A 7041-nucleotide genomic window follows, 5' to 3' on the forward strand; every position below is an offset into this window, starting at 1 on the left:
TGTGTGTGTGTGTGTGTGTGTGTGTGTGTGTATGTGTGTGTGTGTATGTATACAGTGTAGTGCAGTTGTCCAAGGAGACCAGAAGAAAGCATCAGATCCTTTAGAGCTGGAGTTAGAGGTGGTTGTGAGCCATCTTATGTGGATGCTGGAAACTGAACCCATGTTCTCAGCAAGAACAGCACAGGCTCTAAACCATCAAAACTTGCTCTGCAGCCCCTTTAAAGAAGGAAGGAAAAGGGTAGAAGAATTCTGTTTGGCTAGTGTGGATCTTATTGTGGTTCTCAGGATCTTTCTAGATCCTTCTTTAGTCCTGGCTTTGAGTCTCCTCCCTTGAGTCTGGCACACTAAGCTGAAGGTCGTGGAGAGCCGCGAAGGTTTCTGCGGAGGGGAGGAGCTTACTGTGGAATGTGGGAGGAGCCTGACCGCAGGCAGCTGCCTTCCTCATACTTTTTGACAAAGTGTCAGGAAGGTGATGTGGCTCTGGTTTGCTGGAGGCACACCTGTTCTCGGACCCCACCCATCTGGAGATACTACACAGGCAGAGACCACTTGTCCCCGAGCACGGTGGCTTGGACATTGTCAGCAGATATACTCCTTGGTTTTTGTCAATTAGGGACAAACCTAGATTATATCCTGGAAGAGGGACTCTCAACTGAGGAACTGCCGTCATAAAATTGGTCTGGAGACAATTCTGTGGGGGCGTTTCCTTGATTAGTGAGTGATGGGACAGGGCCCAGCCCACTGTGGGTGGTGCTAGTCCTTGATGGTGGTCCTGGGCTCTATAAGAAAACAAAAGCAAACCAGTAGCAAATGGTGCTCCTCCATGGCCTCTGCTTCAGTTCCTGTCTCCAGGTTCCTGTCCTGAGTTCCCTCCATGATGTAAGCTGAAATAAATTCTTTCTTCCCCATATTGCTTTTGGTTATGATGCTTATCACAGCAACAGAAATCTAACAAGACAGCAGTATGACTTTTTCCATCCAGGCCATTTATCTCTATTCCAGGGACAGACCTCATGTGATGTACCAACTATCAAGCGTCTCCCCCAAACACTGGCTTCTCACCTGATGGTTTCAACTATCGGGAAGTGATTGATCCTGGTGGTCTGTGACATCCCCAAAGGATTAACATAGTGAGAGATTCATAATGTAGTGGCATTATTACAACATGGTAGCTCTGCCCCAGCCCCTCACTGGAGGATTTTAGGCAGGGGCTCTATCACTGAGCCACGTCCCCAGTTGCCCCTCATGGTGGGGAGGGGGTTGAAGGGTTAGGAGGGAAGGATTCTAGACAGGGGCTCTACCACTGAGACACACCCCCAGACCCTCACTGGGGGATTCTAGGCAGGGGCTCTACCACTGAGCCACGCCCCCATCCCCTCCCTGGGGGATTCTAGGCAGGAGCTCTACCACTGAGCCACGCCCCCAGCCCCTCCCTGGGGGATTCTAGGCAGGGGCTCTACCACTGAGCCATGCCCCCAGCCCCTCACTGGGGATTCTAGGCAGGGGCTCTACCACTGAACCACGCCCCCAGCCCCTCACTGGGGGATTCTAGGCAGGTACTCAATTTTCAGGCTACCTCCCCACTTCTCTTTATACCCTGTATTCTTGACATGGCATTTCACTAAATTGCCTAGAATGACTGCCTGCTTTAATCCTTTCCCCTTCATCTCCTGAGTAGCTGGGATAACAGGCCTGTAACCATCAGGAGGGCCACCATGAATCATCCTTCAGACCTTACATGGATATCCTGTGAGGAATGGCCACCAGGTTGTCATTAATACACTTTGTTCCCACTAAATTCATCCAGAGCCTAGGGTGCCGTGTTACTCAGCTTCCTGTCACTGTGACAAAATAGCCTGGGAAATGACCTCAAGGAACAAAGGCTGATTTTTACTCAGTCTTAGACAGTTCAGCCCCCCGATTGGTTGTCCCACGGCTTTGGGCTCGTATGGAGGCAGATCATCATGGCGGGGAGGTATGGGGGCATAAAGCTGCCTACCTCACAGTGTGTGAGAAGCAAAGAGAACAGTGACACAGGATCCAGGATAAGACACACTGTTCAAAAGCATACCGCTAATGACCTGCTCCCTCCAACCAAGCTCTGGCTCCCGGGACCAGACCCGGAAGGGGCTGGGGGTCTGACTTAGCCATAGAACCTCTGCCTAGAATCGAGAATCCCCACAGTGACAGATAGTGACTTCACTTTCCCCAGACTCCTGATATTAGTACAACTAAGGGCAATCCTGGGTGGGAGCAAGGCTCTGTTCATTCTCGGGGCCTTTTGGAGCCGTGGGAAGGAGTCCTAGAGCCATGTGATGGGAGTGGGAGCACCCGCTCTCACCGTGATCTGCCTTTGCTTGGCTACACCCTCCTCCCCCAGCTCTGGCCATTAGAACTTGCTGATGTGATTGACATTTCTGTTGTAAAAAAAACACCATAGCCCCTGGAACCGACTAGCATCCCTTGACAATCCCTGTGTGTGGTACCTAAGTGGCCACGTCCCATCCATACTTCATCTCAGGCTCCCAGGGAGCAGTTGGTGTCAAACCAGAGGGCTAGTCCCGATGGCATTGTGGCCCTTGACCCCATTTCCCAGACCCTAGGAGAGGGGCTATCCTGGAGTTACAGTTGTCTGTCTTGAATTTCTAATGACCAAGCATGGCTCACATCTCTGAGGGCTGATGAACATTTCCTTGTGTAACACTCAGATTATGGCTCCCCCAGCCTGCTCTCTGTTTGGGGGGGGGGCAACATAGGGCATCCCACTAATGTTGCTATTCTCTGAGTGTACCACTGAGATTCTGGCCAGAGTAGGATCCCAGCAGGGATATGGGAGCCCACCCAATAAGCTGTCTGCTCTTCTCCATCTGTGTCAGCTGTTCCCCCCCCCCCCCCCCCCCCGTGACTCCAGGCTTATCACAAACCAACCACAAGAGGACTTTAGAGGCAGCTTAATTGATAGATTGCTTGCTGGCATAAGAAAGCCCTGGGTTCTGTCCCCAGAACCACATAAAACTGGGCATGGTGGTACACACCTATAATTTCAGCACTCAGGAGGCAGAGGTAAGAAAGTAAGGGGTTTACCATTATTCTAGGTCATATAGGATTTTGAGGCCTCATAAGACTTTAGGGTTTTGGGAAGACCCAGGCTGGGCTCAAACTTGCCATTCTAGGATCTCAAGATTGTCCTGTCACCTTGACTACACTGTGATCCCTAGTGATTCTCCGTTTCCTGTTACTATAACAAAATACCCTTTGCTAGAAAATGTATGAAGAAAAGAGGTTTTTTAGGTTTAAGATTCTAGTGTCTGGAAAGTTCAAACAACACGGCATCAGGCAAGGAACCCTGTTACTACACGGTAGATAGCACTTGAAGAGGCAGAAACCACAGAGATACCAGGCTAGCTCATCTAAAACAGTCTGAACTAATCCCTTCTTATGAGAGCTGAATTCTTCCCCGAGACAAGTATCACACTTTGTAAAGGACTCGGAATCTTCCGAAACCACAGTTAAACTGTAGAAACTGTGTTGTGTAGCTATTTTTGATTCTTTTAGAGTATTTGTTTTATGTGTGTGTGTGTGTGCGTGCACACTTGGGCACGTGTTTTTTTTTTTTTTTTTTTTTTTTTTTGGTTTTTCGAGACAGGGTTTCTCTGTGTAGCCCTGGCTATCCTGGAACTCACTTGGTAGACCAGGCTGGCCTCGAACTCAGAAATCCACCTGCCTCTGCCTCCCGAGTGCTGGGATTAAAGGCCTGCGCCACCAGGCCCGGCTTGGGCACATGTTTTTTGTGTGTGCACATGTTGTGTGTGTGGACTTGTGTGGAACCAGTAGAAGGTGTGAAGTAGTGTCTGTCGCTCTCCACTATTCCCTTGGGACAGGGTCTCTTTGTAATCGCAAAGCCCATGTTTTCTCAGCTAGCCCGGAAGCCTGCAAGCCCCATCCATCCCCCTGCCTCCAGCCCCCTCAGAGCACAGGTGTCTATGAGAGATGTCTGTCTTGTTACGAGGAATCTGACTTCCTGCCCTGTGATGGTAGCTGCTGAACCATCTCTCCGGCCTCTAATTCTTTGCATAGATTGATGGATTTGATTTGCCTGTTGTTGTTGTTGCTGCTATTATTATTGTTGTTATTGTTATTATAATTGTGCATATGTGCACAGCGTGTGTAAGGAGGTCGGAGGCCAGCTTCGTGGAGTCACCTCCCTTCCAGTTTCGCTCCTTTGGACTTCAGCCTGCCTGTCTGCACAGCAAGTGCCTCTCTCCGCTGAGCATCTCGCCGACCCCATGACTTGCTGGCACTTTGCTGAGGGTTATTTTTACCTCAGTGTTCATGAAAAAAAAAATACTGGTCTTTAGGTTTTTTTTTTTTTTTTCCTTTTCTTTCTTTCTTGTATTATCTCTGGTTTTGCTACGGGGGTAGCGCTGGTCTCGCAAAATCACTCAGACAGTATTCTCTCTGCTCCTATTTTTGGAAGGGATTGTAGTGAATTGGCATCGCTTCTTTCTTCAGTGTTTGCGAACCCATCTGGGCCTGGTGCTCTCTGTTTTAGAACATTATTAATTGTTGACTCAATGCCTCTAATAGACAGATATGCACGGAGAGTTCCTGTTTCTTCTGTGAGTTTTGGTAGAATGTGTTTCAGGGAAACGATTCTGTCTAGGCTGCTATGTTTATGGGCACAGAGGCCTAGTACCCTTATGGGTGGGGGGGGACTAATATCTATTTTATTTATTTAATTTATCTTCTTTGTGGTGTTGGGGATTGAGCTCAGCACTTTAACATGCCAGGCAATTGCTTTGCTAAAGAGCTACACCCCCAGTCTCTTACTGGGGGATCCTAGGCAAGTACCCTATTGCTGAATCCTAGCCCCAGTCCCTTCCCGGGACATCGTAGGCAAATGATCATTGAACTATGTCTCCAGCCTTTAGAAAAGGACAAGTTCTCAAACTGTAGTCCAGGCTGGCCTTGTACTCCCTATGGAACTCAGACTGGCCGACAACTTAGGTTGGGACAGTCGCCTCAGCTTCCCGAGTGTTGGCATTGCAGGCCGGAGACACCATGCTGGCTCAATTTAACTCAGTTGTACTTGGAGCTGGAGAGAGTTAAGAGCATGTAGTGTTCTTGTGGAGGACCCTGAGTTCAGTGCCCAGAACCCACACCAGGGCGTTCACAACCACCTGCCACTACAGCTCCAGGGCATCTGGTACCCTCTTCTGGACACTGCAGATGCCTGACCTACATACTCTCACACAGACACAGGGATACATCACAGTTAAAAATAAAACAATAAACCTTTAACTATAACCCACCTGATTTCTGCCTTAATCTGTCAGGTATGACAGAGATATGATGAGAAATCCAGCCATAACGGTGACTTAAGCTTTTTCTCCCTGGACTTCCACCAACTTTTGCCTGCATAGTTTTATACTTGGTCATCACGTGGATATATATGAGGAATGATAATGTATTTTTTAAAAAGAGAACTGATCTTTTCATAAGCATGCCTGTCAGCTTCACTAGGTCTGAGCTCCACTAAGAGACACGCCCTTTGGAAGGTCTTAGGGAGGGCAATTCCAGGAAGAATTAACCAAGAGAAGAGGACTTTGTGCTGGGAGTCCAGATATAAAGAGGTCTGAGGGCAAAGCAGCACTACTCTGCCTGCTTGCCTTTGCTGCTTGCTGGTGAGTGCATCTACTTTGTGGCTGCCACGGTTGCTGCCACCATCATCTTCCACTGGCTGTAGAATACAGCCTTCTCAGCCTTCCAATGAGCACCAAAGACAAGTGGTTCTCTAGGGAGCCTCCAGGCTTCTAGTGACAGACTGGGACCTACTGGAGAGAGAGAGAGAGAGAGAGAGAGAGAGAGAGAGAGAGAGAGAGAGAGAGAGAACAGGTCCCCAGTTATCTCCAGCATTGTTGGACTGCTCAGTCCTCATCTTGAAGGCCAACCTCGCGTAGTTCCTTTGTTGTATATGCTAGTTATTTGCTGTTGTTGCTCTGATAAAGCCCCACGGTCAAAGGCAACCTAAGGAAGAGATTTATTTTGGGTTACAGTTCCAGAGGCACTTCCCAGTAGGAGGGCATGCCGACGATGACGGTGAGCAGCAGGTAACTACAGACAGGAAGAAGAGAAAGCAACCTGGAGCTGGGATGAGGCTGTGGACTCTCAAGCTCACCCCCACTGAACTACGACCTCAAGCAAGGCTGTATTGCCTCATCAAAGAGCGCCACCCTCTGGGGACCAAGTGTTCCAACATCTGAGCCTGTGGGACACTTCCCATTCAAACCGCCACGCGATATATATTTGTAAATCTGTATATAATTCTTCCCATCAATTTTATTTTTAAATTATTTTATTTATTTTACTAGTTCTTTCCTACTACTTCTATTTGTGTGTGTGTGTGTGTGTGTACACGTGCACACACATGTGAACATGCATGAACTACTACTGTACATCCTTGGAAGTCGGAGGACAACTTGCAGGAATCAGTTCTCTCCTTCCACTCTGTGGGTCCCAGGGATTAAACTCAAGTCACCAGGCTTGTGACAAGCATTTTAACCCACAAAGCCAACTTGTGGCTTTTTAATTTAATTTTATTTACTTTGAGACAGACTCACTCTGTAGACTTGCCTGGCCTTGAGTTGATGATTCTCCCGCCTCATCTATCCAGAATTCTGCGATTACAGACACGTGCCACCATGCCTGGCTTATTTTTCCTGTTGCAGAGGTAGGTACGCAGATGCTGAAGAAGTAAGGCCTGTTCAATGCTGTACAAATTTTGTATGTGTAAATCAGATTCTAACTAGAGACTGAAAATATTCCCAACCCCTCTCGCTTTCAGTAAAGTCTAATGAATGAGCAATTATTGGTTTAAAAACATAAATTACACTGGGCTGTGGTGGTGCACACCTTTAATCTCAGCAACTGGGAGGCAGAGGCAGAGACAGAGGCAGAGGCAGAGGCAGAGGCAGAGGCAGAGGCAGAGGCAGAGGCAGAGGCAGAGGGGCAGAGGCAGAGGCAGAGGCAGAGGCAGAGGCA

The sequence above is a fragment of the Mus pahari genome, chromosome 23 (assembly GCF_900095145.1).
Source record: "Mus pahari chromosome 23, PAHARI_EIJ_v1.1, whole genome shotgun sequence".
Taxonomy (NCBI): Eukaryota; Metazoa; Chordata; class Mammalia; order Rodentia; family Muridae; genus Mus; species Mus pahari.